General features: G+C 38.6%; 1 protein-coding gene across 1 annotated transcript in view; it reads left to right on the top strand.

Annotated features, from left to right (window-relative positions):
* PCDH15 (protocadherin related 15) overlaps positions 1–17664 on the top strand; it is a 665248-nt gene that overhangs the window by 551652 nt on the left and 95932 nt on the right. The window lies entirely within an intron of this gene.

Genomic DNA, 17664 nt, shown 5'->3' on the forward strand with positions numbered 1-17664 from the left:
AAACCTTTGCAAATATTTGGGATGTTCTCTTTTCTTTTCATGCTACTTTCTGAACATGTCAAAGTGATGATTTAAAGGGGCAAACATACCAAGTAATACTTGTAGTTTAATGTGGCACAGATATTTATGCCCTTGCACACACACACATTCATATGTACAATGAAAAATGTGCAAACTATGCCAGTACTAGACAGCTTCCTGTTTTAAGAGATAATCCAAAGTATATTTGAAGTGTCCTCAAAGATATTGGGCCTGATTCTCCATTGCCTGACACCTTGCATAGTCATTTAAATTGACACAAAGTGAATGCAAAGTTGAGGTACAATGCTACTAAATCAAAATGAAAGCAGTTTACATCCATTTTGCGCTGAAGTAAATAGCTATGCAAGGCACGGGGCTACAGGGAATCAGCTCACTGAGAGCAGTCCTGCTACTGCTTTGTTAGAAGACTACTTACCGGAAGGAACTGATTTATTTCAGTTCCCTAGTTACTCATAATAGGCAAGTTTCACTGTGTAATATGTTCTGCTGTCATGTCTGAAGTGAAACTTGGCTCCAGGGCATGGTCCGCTGTGGATGTGGTTATGTTATACCAATATAACAGTTATTCTGTGATTTTTATTTCTGGACTTTCCTCTTGGCTTAGAGCTGGCCTTAAAAATCCATTGTGATCCCTTGATCCTGTGACTGCTCTGCACCTGGCTAGCCCTTAGCACAGTTTAGAACACCAAGGTCTGTTATGGTAGGTGGGAATCACTGAGGTATGGGGCAACTTCCTTTTCCCCAGCCATGCCCCCTGCCCAAACCACAGGAAGGATGGTGACATAGGAAGCACTATCATGCTTCTACACTAGGAAGATCTTCCTATAGCTAGGTAAGCCAGTGATTCAGTTCACACTAGCCATAATGCAGAGGGGAAATCTAGCTTTCCATCTTTTTAGGATCAAAATTGACACTTGATCTGAAAAATCATGACAGGTAGTATTTTCTACACAAAAGTGCTGGCCTTAAAAAAAAAAAAAAAAAAGTTGGCAAGTGTTATAGGTTATCCTCAAGATGTGATCAAACTTACTGAAATGATTGTACATTGTTTTGTGTTTTAAGTAAACACATGTTAATTTGTTCAACTTTGTATTCATATTATAAAATTGAAATTACACATCAAACACATTTCAATGTAGAAGAATATATAAATCTTTGCCTATCTAAAGTGCTGTAATCATGGGCCAGACGGTAAGGGATCACCATTTTAAAAGGCCTTGTGAAAATAACAAAGGATATACCATTGGGTAATAACCTTGTAAATAAGAATAAATTGATGAGACAAGGTGGGTGAGGTAATATCTTTTATTGGACCGATTTCTGTTGGTGAGAGAGACAAGCTTTCGAGCTTATACAGAGCTCATCTTCAGTTCTGGGAAACTAACTCAAAGCTCATCATCAGAAGCAAGCTCTCCACAGATCACGACACACCAACTCAAAGCAGCACCAGACCCTGCCAGAACAACAGATGCAAAACCAGCAGACATGTCTCCTCTGCTACAGTGATCACCACCCCCCACAATACACCTTTCAAGATCCATGGGCCTACACATGCCTATCACAACATGTGGTGTACCTCATCCAGTGTACTAAATGCCCCACTAGCAACTATGTGGGTGAAACCAGATAATCACTACACTCTAATAAAAGATAAAAACACGACATCATCTGTGGGTGAACACTTTTCACAAAGCAATTACTCTATGTCTGACCAATCAGTCTTCATCCTCAAAGGAAACCAGCACAACATCTTCAAAAGATGAGCCTGGGAGATTAAATTCATAACTTTGCTAGACACTAAAAATCATGGATTGAATAGAGACACTGGTTTTATGGCTTGTTAAAACAATCTGTAATCCACTAACAACCCCCTCCCAAGATGCTTCCCTGTTGTCCTTTCTTTTCTCCCTGTGACTGGAAGGGTGTCAATGGGTCACTTGACCTTGAATGGTCCATTGAAATAGGTGTTAGCAACTTAAGCTAAACAATCTGTTCAAATCTTGTGTTTCGCAGTGACACTTTGAGCTAGTTTCCCAGACTTGGAAAAGAGCTCTGTGCAAGCTTGAAAGCTTCTACCTCCCACCAACAGAAGATGGTCCAATAAAAGATATTACAGCTCTTCTGCCAGAAACTGTGCCCAAGGTTAATCAGACCAAGCATGTTTCTATTTACAGTTAACATTGTTGCAAATAACACTCATGTATAGTTACCCGTATCTTATGCAAGAAAGTTGCTGTGATGTTGCATGAGGGCCCCTAAAATACCACAATCAGTAAAAAGAACAAGAAGTACTTGTGGCACCTTAGAGACTAACAAATTTATTTGGGCATAAGCTTTTGTGGGCTAAAACCCACTTCATCAGATTCATGGAGTGGAAAATACAGTAGGAAGATAGATATAGCATATATATCTATATACTATATAAGGCAACCCCCATCTTTTCATGCTCTCTGAATACATATATTCAGAGAACATGAAAAGATGGGGGTTGCCTTAGCAACTCTAATGAGACAAATCGATTACAGTGGGCTATTATCACCAGAGGAAAAATCACTTTTATAGTGGTAATCAGGATGTCCCATTTCAAACAGTTGACAAGAAGGTGTGAGTAACAGTAGGGGGAAAAAATTAGCATGGGGAAACAGTTTTTAGTTTGTGTAATGACCCATCTACTCCCGGTCTTTATTCAGGCCTAATTTGATGGTGTCCAGTTTGCAAATTAATTCCAGCTCTGCAGTTTCCCATTGGAGTCTGTTTTTGAATTCTTTTTGTTGAAGAATTGCCACTTTTAGGTCTGTAGTTGAGTGTCCAGGGAGGTTGAAGTGTTCTCCGTCTGGGTTTTGAATGTTATAATTCTTAACATCTGATTTGTGTCCATTTATTCTTTTGCATAGAGACTGTCCAGTTTGTCTAATGTACATGGCAGAGGGGCATTGCTGGCACATGATGGCATATATCACATTGGTAGATGTGCAAGTGAACGAGCCCCTGATGGTGTGGCTGATGTGATTAGGTCCTATGCTGGTGTCCCTGAATAGATATGTAGACAGAGTTGGCAACCTTCCTACTGTATTTTCCACTCCATGCATCTGATGAAGTGGGTTTTAGCCCATGAAAGTTGATGCCCAAATAAATTTGTTACTCTCTAAGGTGCCACAAGTACTCCTAGTTCTTTTTGCTGATACAGACTAACACGGCTGCCACTCCGAAAACAATCAGTAAGTAACTTATGACACTCGGGTCTGAGGCTTTTGGTACCACTCACCGCAGGTTATAATTCTGTTGTTTTTTTTTAAAAATGCTTGATTATTTCCGCCCCCCACCCGACAAAAAAAAACCCACCAAAACATGGAAATGGGTGGAAAAGGGCATAGGTTCAGTATAGAGTTCAAGGAACCCTATAAAAAGAGGTAAAACTGTTTTATATTTAAACTGAGTTGTATTCCAACGTGTATGTAATAATTTAGCATAAGAAATCCCTACTGTGTAAAACACCTTTAACCTGATTTTATTGCACTCAGATCAACTTGGAATTTATGTAATACACGTTTGAATCAAAATGCATTCTATGCTAGGGCTGTTGCTAGTTAGATCTACAGAAATGAATGATTCTACATTTAGCAGTGTCATATAACGTATGAAAATTACAGTGTATAGCTACTAGGAAAGCCTTTACAAATATTAATTGATACAGTGTGTACCAGAAGATTAGCTTTATGGATACTAAAACGGAAGATACAAAGAATTCAACAAAAATAACTAGTAAATAGTGTTTCAGAGTAGCAGCCGTGTTAGTCTGTATCCGCAAAAAGAAAAGGAGTACTTGTTGCTGTAGCTCACGAAAACTTATGCTCAAATAAATTTGTTAGTCTCTAAAATGCCGCAAGTACTCCTTTTTTTTTAGTAAATAGTGGTCACCCAGGCTCAGTCCTTCACTTCTGAGCACTAATACATGTTGCATCAATCTCCAGCACCCTCTCTGGCTTATGCTGCGAGCAGTAGTGACTGATTCTGGAAGAAGCCTGGTCAGTCCCTGAATGTAGGATTGTTGCAGTGAGGAGCCTTTCTGAGGGAGAAACAAGAATAGAAGATTTATTTGAAGCCTATGAAATAGATCTTTTCCCCCATTCCAAAGTTTGTGTATTTCAAGTCATTTTCATATCAAGAGATTCCAGTGTATAGCCACTAGGAAAGCCTGAGGGGAAGAATTTGAAAGTGAAGCACATATTGATTATCATGGAAGCCTCGTCTTCCTTAAATAATCATCCTATAAGTACAGATTTGTTAACAATTTCGTATATACATTTTAAATAATATCAAATTATATTGACAGTAGAAGAAAATACATGCCATTGGGAGTGGTAATGAGCCCAAGTGATTGGCTCTTGCCTGGTGGAGCTAAAGAAGGAGGCAGGTGGCTACCAGGACCTGAGCCACCCAACTCCAATGGGGCTTCCTTTCCCTTGGGGGAGGCTGAGTTGGGGGCAAGGTTGGCTCCCTATGCCACTGGGGAAGGGAAGCCCCAGGGCCATGATTCCTGGTGCTGAACATCTCAGGCCTTGGTTGCTTGGATGTGTGGGGACTGGTGGGCCCCTCAGCAGCTGCAGCCAGACTCAGGACCTCAGGGACTGGGCCATGCCTGTCCCCAGCACACTGCTGGGCTTCTAGCTACTGCTTCAGCCTCTGCTCTCTCTGGCTATGGGGGATTGGGTTCTCCCTCCTTGTTGCACCTCTGCTTTAAATTGTTCTACCAAATATTCAGAAACACTGCTGTAGATTTCCAAAAGAAATACAGAGACAATTTGATAATTACGTGTAACAATTTCTGTTTATATTGAAGGAGCTCCCCTTATCAAACTTATCTCAGACTCAACAGGAAAACCCAGGAATATTTTTGCCACCAAATAGTTTCTGCATTGCAATAAGTTTTCTAAACCCAAAGTCTTTCAGACTCAATCAACATTGTACTGGTGACTTTTCCTGGGAATTGTAAAATTTTAAAATGAGCCTGAAAAGCTCTGAGTTCCTTAAAGTAACTTGAATTTTCTCTTCCCTGACCCCTCCCCCATTATATTAAGGAACTGTGTGATTTTTTCCAAGCCTTTATAGTTTAATGTATTTAATAATGTTGTTTCTCCTGCTAACATGATTGTTCTTTGGCTGTGGATAATATAGGAGAATAGTATGCAAATTCAAAATGTGAGTTTAACTAACCCTCTTGGTGAACTGGTCTGCACTTCCATGATCTTTGGTTCTGACCTAAAAAAGCTCTGTTCTTCAAGACGTAGTAGGGCAGTGCAGATATCACAGCCTCTTATCAAAAAAACAGAGTGAAAGTTAAACTCAAAGTGAAGTTTGCAGAAGTGTACTAAATAGGGTAATAACTTTTTTAAGGCTGCTGAACTAAGCTTCAGTTTGTAGCATGGCATTTCCAAAGGGTCATGCAGACAAAACAGGGCTGGCATACACTGAAAAGTAATTAAACACTAAAGTGTCCATCCATCTGGGAAATGATTAACACAGCTAGAATAGGGCATGATTTTTTTTCTACTTCTGATTATTGAAAAAAAGAAACCCCAGAAGGGAGAAATATTGAAGCAAATTGAATCCATTGTGCTTAATCAATCTGTGATGAATCATTTCATCATATAATATTGTACTGAATCTCAATAAAATATTACGCAACAGTGAAAGTATCACACAGTCTATTTAAACTGTTAAACCTGAGATATATATGGGAAATTTTAGGTGCCATTAGCTTTGAATATTAGCATGGCCATGCAATGATACATTAACTTAGGGCACAAGTAATAAATCTAATAGAAAGTAATTCCATTACAACTAAGCAAAATAAATACATATTTTTAAAAATCTTGTAACAATCTTATATAGAAAGGATTGTCTAATGTCACTTAAATTACTTAATCTTGTGCCTCAGGTCCCCATCTATAAAATGAGGATAATACTTCCCTAACTTACAGGGTGTTGGGAGGAGAAAATCCACTAATGATTGTAAAGTGCTCAGATACTACAATGATCAGGGCCATAAAAGTAGGTAGAAGGAATAAGAAGCTTCCCCCAGAGGTGATTATGAATGGGCAGAGTCCCTACCTTGTGCACTCAACACATTATACAAAAATACTGAGTTAATGCCCAAAACTACCTTTCTTCCTGGGTCTTAAAGTTATGTTTGTATCTGCACCACTGATCGATTGGAAAAGATCAAACCCCAGTATCTAATCCATTGTCACCATGTTTGACATATGTTCCAAATTGTATTGGTATATCTAAACAATACGCAACATTTTTTCAAGAGTATTTTCCCCCTTCATCTTAGCTAAAATATACACGGCTGAATTTCAAGCAGTAATTATTTTTCACCACTCTAGGAACACATTCCTTCTTGGGTTACAATTCTGGCTTTTGGAAACTCGCACTGACTTAACTGGAGCCAGGATTTTCACCTCTCATGTTTGTTTTCTTTTCCGGAATTCCTATGTCGCTGCTCACCCATTTCCCTTGTAGTACTCACAGGATAACAATTGCAGTATATTCTTTAGGCCATAGTTTCTTTGTAATCTTTGTTTAAAATATTGGCTAATTTGTGGGTTAACTAACTTACTGAGCTCACATTGTTCCTGCACATCTACGTATTGCATTTGTGTTTTTCCCCAAACTCCATTCTGTACAAGTGATATCATGAGGTTGGATTGCATGAAGTCATATTAACAGAGATCTTTATATAGTTTCTCACAGTCCATCTCTGCAGCTAGCAAATGATGCAGCAGTAATGTTACTCTAGCTGTGGTTTTACTTTTTGCAACGTCCCAAAACCCTATCACACTGACTCAGAACCATTCTCAACTTTACCAGTCTCTACACTTGAGGTCCCCTTGGTTCCATTAAGAATGATCTGTAATGTACACATACCTAAGTCCATGTTGTCATTTGCTGAAGGATTTTTATGATCATTATCTTCCTTTCTTCTGTTTCCTTTGTAATTTACAGGTGAGTTTTTCCCCAGGGGACGCTGTGTGTCCCTGGAGCACTAGCTCTTCTACCTATGTTATATTTACTTCGACATCTGCTCCAGTTTAAGTATCAGTCCTCATTTTTGGTAGAGAAATCTTCACTTGCATAGTTATTTTTCACGAGAGTCTGTCCTTTTTTGCAAAGGTAACATATAGGCAACATGTCATTTAATTAGGTATAATATGCACCCTCATGTAGCATACACAGTAAAAATTCAGTAACTGACCCTCTTGTGCACTATTTACCATGGTATTCTATAGAGAAAGCATTGTATAATGTCACAGAATTTTAGAAATGGTAAATGAAAATGCCAATTAGATTATGTAGTCCATCCTCTGACAAATGCAATATTGTTCTCTGTGGTATATTTTCCAATATTTTGAACAGCCTAGCCATAAAAACAAATAAAGAAGAAGGTAGGGACGCCACCACCCAAAATCCTTTGTAGAAAGGTCACAGATAATAAATGTGTGGGACAATAGGTTCTTTTTAAAATAAAGACCACTACAAGTATGTACGTGTGCGTACACAAGTTAGAGAGAGAGAGAGAGAGAGAAAGAAAATGTGTGTAAAAAATTTATAATACATACCATATGATATAGTTGTTGCATTCCATTCTTGACGGATAGGTAACCCGTAGTGGAAAGTGCTGGATAGATAAATAATGTAGTGGATAGATACTTTCAGTACATGCTAAAAATATCAAGGTAATCATGCACCAATAAGTTACATACTTCCCTGTAATGGAGAGTCCTTGACGTCTAAATTTGATTTCTATACTTACCTGTTGTATATCTTTCTATTTTCTGGTCATCGTGTTCTTTCTTGATGAGTTTTAATTAGATTATATGCTACTCTAGAGTTCCAGGGCATTGAATTGATGAACCACTGTGGAACTAGATGACACTGAAATGATGAACCACTGTGGAGATAGGTGACTTTGAATGAACCATTCTGTGACATGGAATTAATGTACCATTCAGATTTTAGATGATGCTGAATTGATGTAAGTTCCCTTGTTAGATACCACGAAATTGATGAACCATTTTGGAGTTTGGTGACAGTGAATTGATGAGCCACTCTGAAGCCAGAATGGCACAGGAAGAATGAACCATCCTGGAATTAGATAACACTAAATTGATGAACTGTTCTGCCATTAAATGATACTGGATTTTGAAAAATTCAGAAGTCAAATACTGAGTTCTCAGCTGTGGTAATCTAGTTGTTGATTGAACTAGACACAACAAGAGTGTGAATTTACATCATATCATTAGACAAAAATTAAAATGTAAACATAACTAAACATGTAAACATTACTAAAATTTGCCCATAGAGTGAGTGGCACAAATTGATGGCCTAATAATCTTCAAACAAACAAAAACCAGCAATAAACTAATGAGGAAAGAAAATGATATATTGCTTTGGAGTAAGATAACATTATAAACAGTGAGTTAAAATGAGTTATTGTAAAAATATTACGTTAATTAATGTAAAATTCTTCTCTTGGGTTCAGTTCAATTGCAGTAACTCCTATAACTATAAGAGTCCAATGACATGATACTGCACATTTCAAATTAGAAGTCATTATAGTGTCAGATGATAGTGAATTTGAAAGCTTAGAGATGCGAGGCTGAGGAGTCAGCAGATTGAGATGTTGAATCATCGATGATTTGAAGTTTTATTTACTTAGATTGTAATCTCTTTGGGGCAGGGTCTTTTTATTATGTGTTTGTACAATGTTTAGCATAGTGGAACCCTGATTCATGACTCGGGCCACTGCAGTACAAATAAATAAGGACAATTATTAGCTTCCTTATGGAGTCCTGTGAATTCTCCCTTATTGTTAGACAATGACAGAAAAAGATGATGATGAGATACAGAAAGAAGAGGCATGTACGGAAAACTAGAGAGGGGAATAAAAAAGAGAGATTGCTGTGTAAGGATGGAAGACCAAAGAAAAATTGAGAGAATTAAGGAGATGAAGGAGAGAGGGGTGATATATCTCCAAATTAAACTGTCCCAGTTTTAAAAATCAAAGTATTTGTATGTCTGTCTCTTCCCCAATATGTGGTTAATCGATCCTCTACTGAGGAAACACTGGTATGTCACTTTGCTAAGGAGAGGCTAACAACAGAGCCAGAACTTATGGCTTCACCTTATGATAGCATTTAATGCTATGGATTACAAGGACATTATGAATTCCATAGAGTACAAAGGTAGACTGAGGGATTAGTCTAATTTCTTCCAGTATTCACAGTTTCTAGCATTTGACATTAGGATTGTTTTTTTTTTCCAACTCAGTTCACATGACCCCTCGAGTCATGCTGAAGATCTGCTTACTGTACAGCTCCTGACAATAGTTGTCATTCTTTATCTTATCTTGAGCTATCACTACTGTACATGTGGTGCCCACAGTCCTCTGTGGCTGATTCAGCGGAAGTAGCCTTAAGGCTGTTCTGGTGTCTATCTTAAAATGGTCATGGATGCAAACAGATGGTTTAAAAATAAAACCTTCGTGGACAAAGGTGTTACAGTTGGCAGACAATGTCTAGTGGAAGTTTCATCCTCGTTAAACGTTATGTGTGATATGTCTCATTGCTCCTGTTTTGTCAGCTGTTGACAACTACCTAAGTTATTTTTAGCTGTAGGTTGGTCTTATACAGAATGTAGTCTAACATATTTTAGAAGTTCTTATCACTTCAAAAAGCAATACTATGCCAATGTCCTCAGCTACTAAAATGATGAGTATTATGCAGAAACCAGATTAATAGTATGCTAACCAGTGTTTTCACGTTAATAATAGGCTTCAGTTTTTCCTGGTCTTCTCTCTCTCTCTCAGAACATTGCTTCCACTTCCCAGCACAGGTGAATGCCCTAACCACCAGGCTATCAAGTGAGTCTCACTTTTTCTAGCCCAATGACTATTCAAGTAAAAGTGAAAAGAAAAGGAGTACTTGTGGCACCTTAGAGACTAACCAATTTATTTGAGCATAAGCTTTCGTGAGCTACAGCTCACTTCATCGGTGCCACAAGTACTCCTTTTCTTTTTGCGAATACAGACTAACATGGCTGCTACTCTGAAACAAGTAAAAGTGGAGAGTGAAAAAACACCAGCAGTTGGTGTTGGTAGGGGGACAGCTAAACTTGAGAGACTCACTGAAACAAGAACAAGAAAGGTTTGGGTGGGAGAGGGGAAGAGACAGGCATACTTTCTTAGGCGGGGACTCCTGCTTAACTGTGGACCAGCCGAGGTCAGAGAAAACTAGCTGAGCTGGAAAGGCTCCATGTTTTGAAAGAGAAGTCATGAGCTGCAGGGGAAAGATCTCTAAGGTATTCAGCAATTTTTGCCCAAGCCCAAAAAATGCTCTAGATTGGTGAGGAGCCTGAGGCCATGAAGTGCATATAGGTGCCTTTATTTTGTATAGACTCTGTGTTTCTCATGCTATTAAGTAAAGAATAAAGAGTTTTAGAATTCTGTGCAAAGTTGGCTTTCACTATCACATGCCCCTGTAAGCCAGAAGGCTCACGCTTCTTTTGGGATTCTTGGGAATGTACAAGAGCTGCTGGGAAGGAATGGGGAAGATGGCACTAGTTACAAGGCCTATGCAATTGGATTGAGGGTCTCCATTGCCAAGGGAGTGTCAAATATGAGTCTGCATCTGAGCATGTGCCTCAAGGCCCAAAGCCAGGAACCGTGCCTAAACTGTGCCCACCTCCAGCAAGTTAAGTGCATGTGTAATTCAGAAGCTGGGTCCCTCCCAGCAGTGTGGTAGGTGATCAACAGGGGGACCTCAACTAGGTCAGTGACAGGTGCCTAAAGAGGCAGTTAGGTACCCGAGTCCTAGGTATGTGATTCTAGCCCATAGCAGTTTGCCTCAAAATGCCCTTGGAATATGCTCTGTTGATTTTTATTTGGGGTTGCCAAATCCGTTAATACAAAGATTGAGCTCAGTTGTAGATATTTATTTAACTTGCCAAAGCACAAAGTTTTTTAGAAGATTATTAAAATCATAGTAAAGCAAACTATTATTGATGCCTGTCCAATTATAATTCTCATTCCGTTTGATTAAAAAGAAGAGCCTGCTGTTATTCGCTTCAGAAATGAACACACATTCTTAACCAAATTCTAGACTTCCAGTGTTGGAATTACTGTTGTGTGAGGGACATAGTGTATTGTAAAAGACAAACATAATATAATTACTAGTAAAAGCATGATGTAAAAAGGATCTTGTAATGCACAAGTCATAACTTAATAATATCCTCCTAATACCATAATGCTAGGTAAACACTTCAACATCACTTTAGTTCAAATTCATTTTCCTTATCAATCAAGATGCGGCAGTGTTAGTATCGACCAAACAAATTTACAACATTTAGATAAGCATTTTAATATGGATCAGCAGGGTAAATCGGAGTTTACTGGAAGCATGTTGGTCACTAGGGGGCCAAAGAGATCATGAAAATGTCAGAAAACAGGCTCAAAAAGAGAGCGCAAATGGGTGGATATTCCCATCAAAAGTCAGGGAAATTTTATGGAGTTAGTATAATCTTTTCATATGGGCCTTTTGGGGTATTCTGAGAGACTATTATGCAAAGATAGCCATTCAGACTTTTAAACATGTTTTAAAAATTCTGTTTAATCACTCCATTCCATTGTAATGTATTTAAAGGGAAAAAATATGTATCTGACATATCATGATCTCTCACTTTTAGGTGTGCATCGTTGTGTCCTAATGACAACTGCCTTTTACCATACATTTTGCCAACATCTACATGTCTTTCTGCAGAGCTTCTTTATTCCATAAACTAGAAGCATTAATCATGCCCTTCTAAACTGTCACATTTCGCAGTGGAAAAGGAGAAGTGTGCACAACTGTAATTCTTTTCTCTTGCATTATATATTTCCAGTTTGATGGGGTTTTTGACAAAACACATATTATAAATAAATGTACTCTAGCAGAGTTTACCTTTTCCTTGTTTTGGAGAGACTATAATCAAAGGACTTTCTATATTGAAAAGAAGTACTTGCTTTTTCAAACAATAAAGTGACAGTACACAGGTACCTAAGACTGCTCCAGGATAATTGAGAATTTAGAAATCCGTGCAGGTGAGGGAGGAGGGAGGTAAGTATGACTCCAAATCATCCTCTTTGAGCTGTTTGGAGGCTGAACCAGCCTCCATCAATCTTTTACTTGCCTCCCAGGAAGAATCACTACACTTTAGCATGCTCTGTCTGGCTATTCTACTACACACATTGGGGGGGAGGAGGAAACTTCTTAATTAGAACTGGTTATGCCAAATTTATGCCATCCAGTGATTCACCTACATCGAGGGAATTTCCAGTTGTCTCTTAGAACAGCTTTCTAGATCCTTTTCGAGCAACTCCAAGGAATGGAATGGGGCTGAAGATCTGGCCCAGAAGCTTGATACTGAGATTGCTTTTTCTGAGCCAAAGCTATATGAATTGTGTCTTATATATGGCACTTTTGAATTAAAAATGAATTATGAGCCACTGCTCTCATGTTGCATGAACAGTCACAGTTATATGTTGTTTGCCCTCCCAGAAAATTATCTCTTTCTCAGTCCTTTGTCTCCTCCCATTTTGTGCAACAGCTCTTTGCAGTACACCTCACTGAGAGAGGACATCTTTGTTCCTATATTTAAGACTGAGTGTGGGGTTAGGTTCCAAAGCTCCCATTGTCATCAGAGAGGCTGAAGGACCTTGATGTCTTTTGAGACAATCTGTGTGAAAACCCAACAATCCACTATTTTTCTTTAAAATGAGATTATTAAAAATAAAGAGAAACTCAGATTAAAAGAAACTGGTTGGATAACATATCTCCTCTGAATACTTAGCCAAAGCCCAGATAGGTAGGTTCCTCTTAACTTGCCTTGAAGACAGGAAACTATCAGTTGAAAACAATTTCCTTCTCTGATTTTCCCTTGATCAGTGTGGCAACTTCATGCTGTTTTGTCCAGAGACCAATGTTTCCCTCCCTTAACTGACATGCTTATTAAGTCCTTTGATCCAGGGCAGTATCCCTCCATTTTCCAAAACAGTTCTCTGAAGGTAAACACAGAACTCGGGCTGGGAAGCACACAAGATCTTTTATAGGGGAGAAGGCAAAACGCCGGATTTATTGAGAATACAGCAGTTAGCATATGCTTTTCAGTCACACACACACACACCATGCACACAGTCCCGCCAGTCGATGTTTATAGTTACCAGTCCAGAATCTGGATCAATCTAGTGGCCAGCCAGATTGGTGGCAGAGGGGAGCCAGGCTCTGTCGGTCACGATCCGATGCTCCTGGAGTAGTGGCAAGACGAACCCAAAGTCCCATGGCAAAGCAACCCTGTTCTTATAGTCTTTTTTCTCCATTGAAGTCTATGGATTTTGCTGTGTCAGTCTGTGACTGGTTACCCCTTAATTGGTGTTATCTTCTGATGTTAACATTCCAAAGCACCTCTGAGAGGGCCATCCTGTCCTTTTGATTTCATCAATTGTCTTCTCTTTAGGGGTGCCAGCCTCCACCTCAGGGTCGTCAATCTGCCTTCCCTCAGTCTTGGATGCGCATTGATGGTTCTCTGGCATTGATAAGTCTGTTAAATTTTTATTCATTTCTTCACTCCTGCTCCCTTGACCATCTGGCTCCGACAATGGCCTTCACAACTTTTCTTTTCCTGATGCATGCACTGCTCATTCACACAAACAGTCTTTTACAGAGACCTTCAAAAGTATACAGACAGCAGTGTTTTATATTGAGCAAAAGACATTGTAAATGAAGCCTTGCTAAATCTTATAATCAGAACATTTCACACTGTGGCTTGGGCCTTCAGCATTCCTCTAATCTAATTAACATAGACACAATACAGGATCCTGTCTCTTACTAACTAAACCTTAAAACAAAGAACTAAAAGGGCCCAATTTGTAATACATATGGGAAACAGAATCCCATAGTCCCAGAGGGTCATTCTTTTCTGCTATTCAAAAAGGGTGGCTGGCAGGATGAAATCAAATCATACATTAATTCTCATAGTACAATTATAAAATCTTGCTCGTACAGGTTCACTGAGGAGAAAATGGCCCTTTAGCAGTGATTAATAGCTATCCTTCAGATTCCTCACTGCTACTTAACTGTACTCAAGTATAGCCCTCCACAGATCCTTTTGTCTAACTGACACAGTTTATCCAGGTCTCCCTTTAAAACCTTCTGTCTCAATTTCCCCTTCCTATGAAATAAATAAGTAGTTAGACTCTATTCACGTGTTATCTCATTCAGAGTAAGCACTTCAGTTTTAATTATATGGAAAAGTGGATTCCAAACCTAGAATCATTAAGAATAAAGTTATTACTGAGGCATTACACCTAGTGGAGCATGAAACATTTGCTTTCAAAAGAGGGCAGTAAATATTGTACCTTTATAAGCGTTATAACTGCAAGAGTATATTCTAGTTTGTGTATTATATTCTAGTACATATTATACTATGGACCAGACAGTACTTGATTCTTCACTGGTATGCAAGAGCAGAGAAGCAACAAAGTGCCTTCCCCCTGCCTTATGTACCTATGCAAACATCAGACACAATCCCATTCTTTGTGCTTTCTGAGGACAGGAAGTATCTGATGCTGTAATTAGACTAACCATAGAGAGAAGGGCTATGGTGGGGCCATGGCCACACCTCCCTTTACACCAGCCCCTCCTCCCCCGCACCCTCCACGCACACACACACACACACACAGCTGAGGTTCTGCAGGAGGAAAATGCACACCATGCATTCTAATAATAAGAGTCTATGAATTCTCACCTCCAGTGCAGGCTATTGCTGAACAGCCACAGTATAGATCTGTGTGCAGTGAATACTACTGATGAAGAATTTTAATGTGTGCTGCTTTAGGCTGTCTCTATTTTAGGACAAAGGAATGTGTGTAGTTTGGTTGGTAGTCCTTTTGTTGCACTCAGCTGCAGATTGAAAGCTGATAAAAAGGAAGAGTTAAATAATAAGCAATTCACAGATGCTGTGTTTTCCTAAGTCTGTCAGAGCCAATGAAATATAAGCTGTGCATAAAAATGAGGCAATGAGCTGAAATGAAGGTGTTAGTGAAATTAAACGTGAGTGAAGCGTAAAGCTGCAGCAACAGTATATATGTAAATAATATTTAATTACTGAAGAACGTTAGGGTTCTAAATAGCTGGAATTGGTAGACACACTAATAATAGCCGTTTGCTTTTATATAGTGGCCTTTATATGAAGTTTTCAGAGCACTTTACTGATGTTAAATACATCAACATTCATGCTGTGCAGAGAACTAAAAAAAAAAAGAGTTTTCTAGCAAAATACACACCAAACTTTTCCAAATCATGGTTTGGTTTATATGTCTGTCAATGGCAAGCATTAGGGAAAAGATTGTTCATTTGCATTACAAATAACTCATATAGGTTACAGTGCTGCAGTATTACTAGCAATGAGCTTGACACAATTAGAGTTTTCCCTACAGCAGTAGTCTACCAATGCCAGCCAATGATTTAACTGTTTATACTCAGTAGGTCAAGGTCCCTTACACACATTAACTGTAATCTTGCTTAAATCTTTCTTCCCTGAGGGGGAACTGCAATGAAGACACTGCCTGAGAATCTCATTATTCTTGACAGGGCTGCAGTTTCTGAGTAAACTACAGTGGGTAATACTAAAAACCAAGTATGCTGTCAGTGTAACGAGGTATATTTTTATCCTTTATAGAAGGCTGATACTGGCCCTTCATTTGTAATTTGATGTAATAAATAATGCAATAGTCAAAACAGGAAACAGTCTAATAAAATGTAGATTTGGATCAGATACCGTCCATTGTTGTATGCAGTGCTGTGGTAGCCATGTTAGTCCCAGGATATTAGAGAGACACGGTGGGTGACGTAATGTCTTTTATTGACAGGTTTCAGAGTAGCAGCCGTGTTAGTCTGTATTCACAGAAAGAAAAGGAGTACTTGTGGCACCTTAGAGACTAACAAATTTATTTGAGCATAAGCTTTCATGAGCTACAGCTCACTACATCGGATGTCTTTTATTGTCTCTCTCACCAACAGAAGTTGGCCAGGTAAAATATATTACCTCACCCACCTTCTCTGTTTAGACACTGTTCCTACATATAACAAAGTTACCTGTCAAAGTATAGCTCCTTTTTTTATACATTGAAGGGTGATAGCTTGTTATGAAACAATTTTCCCATGGAATGACAGCACCTACAGCTTGTTCATTTTTACCTGTACAGATCAATGTGGAAAGGGAATAACTGATTATTCTGTTGCTGGAATGCCATTTCCTCATACATTTTAAATCTGCTGTACTTTGAACATTTTTCTTTGACTTCAGTTGTTTTTATGAAGTCGTCATGTTTTCTAATGTCTAGGCCTTCAGTTAAACATATCTTCGGTGTCTTTGCCAAAGCAGGAAGTGGTCTATTATCTATTAAAGACACACTACTGCACTCTTTTCAATATGCCTTGTCAATCTGGTTTAAACACAATGGCAACGGCTACGAAGTAAGCATGTTGCACAACACTCAGAATAACCACTGATTACTACCAAGTAGGAGAACCAACTTGAAATGAAGTGATTTGTCAATGGAAAATGCAGTCTTTCTCAACAAACTGGTTATCAGCATTTGCAACAGTGATTCCTTTCTGGAGTATGGAAAGAGACAAAATTACGTTTGTGTAGATCACTGTACAAGTTAATCTTTGCTCCAGATGGGATGGTACATTTTGCCAGAAGATTTTTGTTTTTCTTGTGAAGAAAGGAGATTATTTGTAGTCATTATTGTTCATTGAGGTAACTGAGATTAGTTTGAAAAAACATAATTTAAGGGTTAATCTTGCCCTCAGATGTGCCAGAAGGGAGCATAGGGACCCTGTTCACCATGTAAGCAGCCAGGTGGACTACATCCTTGATACACAAGTATGCACTTGTGCACTCACTCACCTAACACAATAAATGAAATAGGCATTGAGAATTCTTAGCAACTTGCAGGAGCAAGTCCATCAGTTGTATATTCTGTATGTCAGCAAGCAGGTGTATCAGAGGATGTATAAAGAGCACCCCACAGTATATTGCATTGGCCTGCAATGTAGAATGCTGCTATGAGCTGGCAGAATTCCTTATATAGAAAATGCTCCTGCCAGCACTGTTGCACATACTCCTTGTGCTGGTTTGCTGGTCCGACATCAGAATTCAGTAATAAGTGTTTAATTATTTACTAATAATTAAAATTTTAAAAGAAAGTTGTGTGCAAATTAGAAAAACAGTTGATATTTATAATCAAGGCTTGACTACTAGTGTACATAATATATTTTTGCTAAACCTCAACAAATGTGTTTATTATTCCTTTAACATACAACTACTGTGTAATGTATATTTTATCACTGTTAAAGGGAAAATGTGAATATTGATAAGGGAGCAAATTTCAGCTCCAAGCTTCCAAGAGTATATCATAAGTAGTGATAAAATACTGATGTTTAAAATAATGTAAAATACCATAACTGTATCTTTTTTAAATGTATGTAATGGCCCTGATTTATGTCCAAATTGTGCTTC

Source organism: Chelonia mydas, chromosome 7, assembly GCF_015237465.2.
Source record: "Chelonia mydas isolate rCheMyd1 chromosome 7, rCheMyd1.pri.v2, whole genome shotgun sequence".
In the NCBI taxonomy this organism is placed as follows: domain Eukaryota; kingdom Metazoa; phylum Chordata; order Testudines; family Cheloniidae; genus Chelonia; species Chelonia mydas.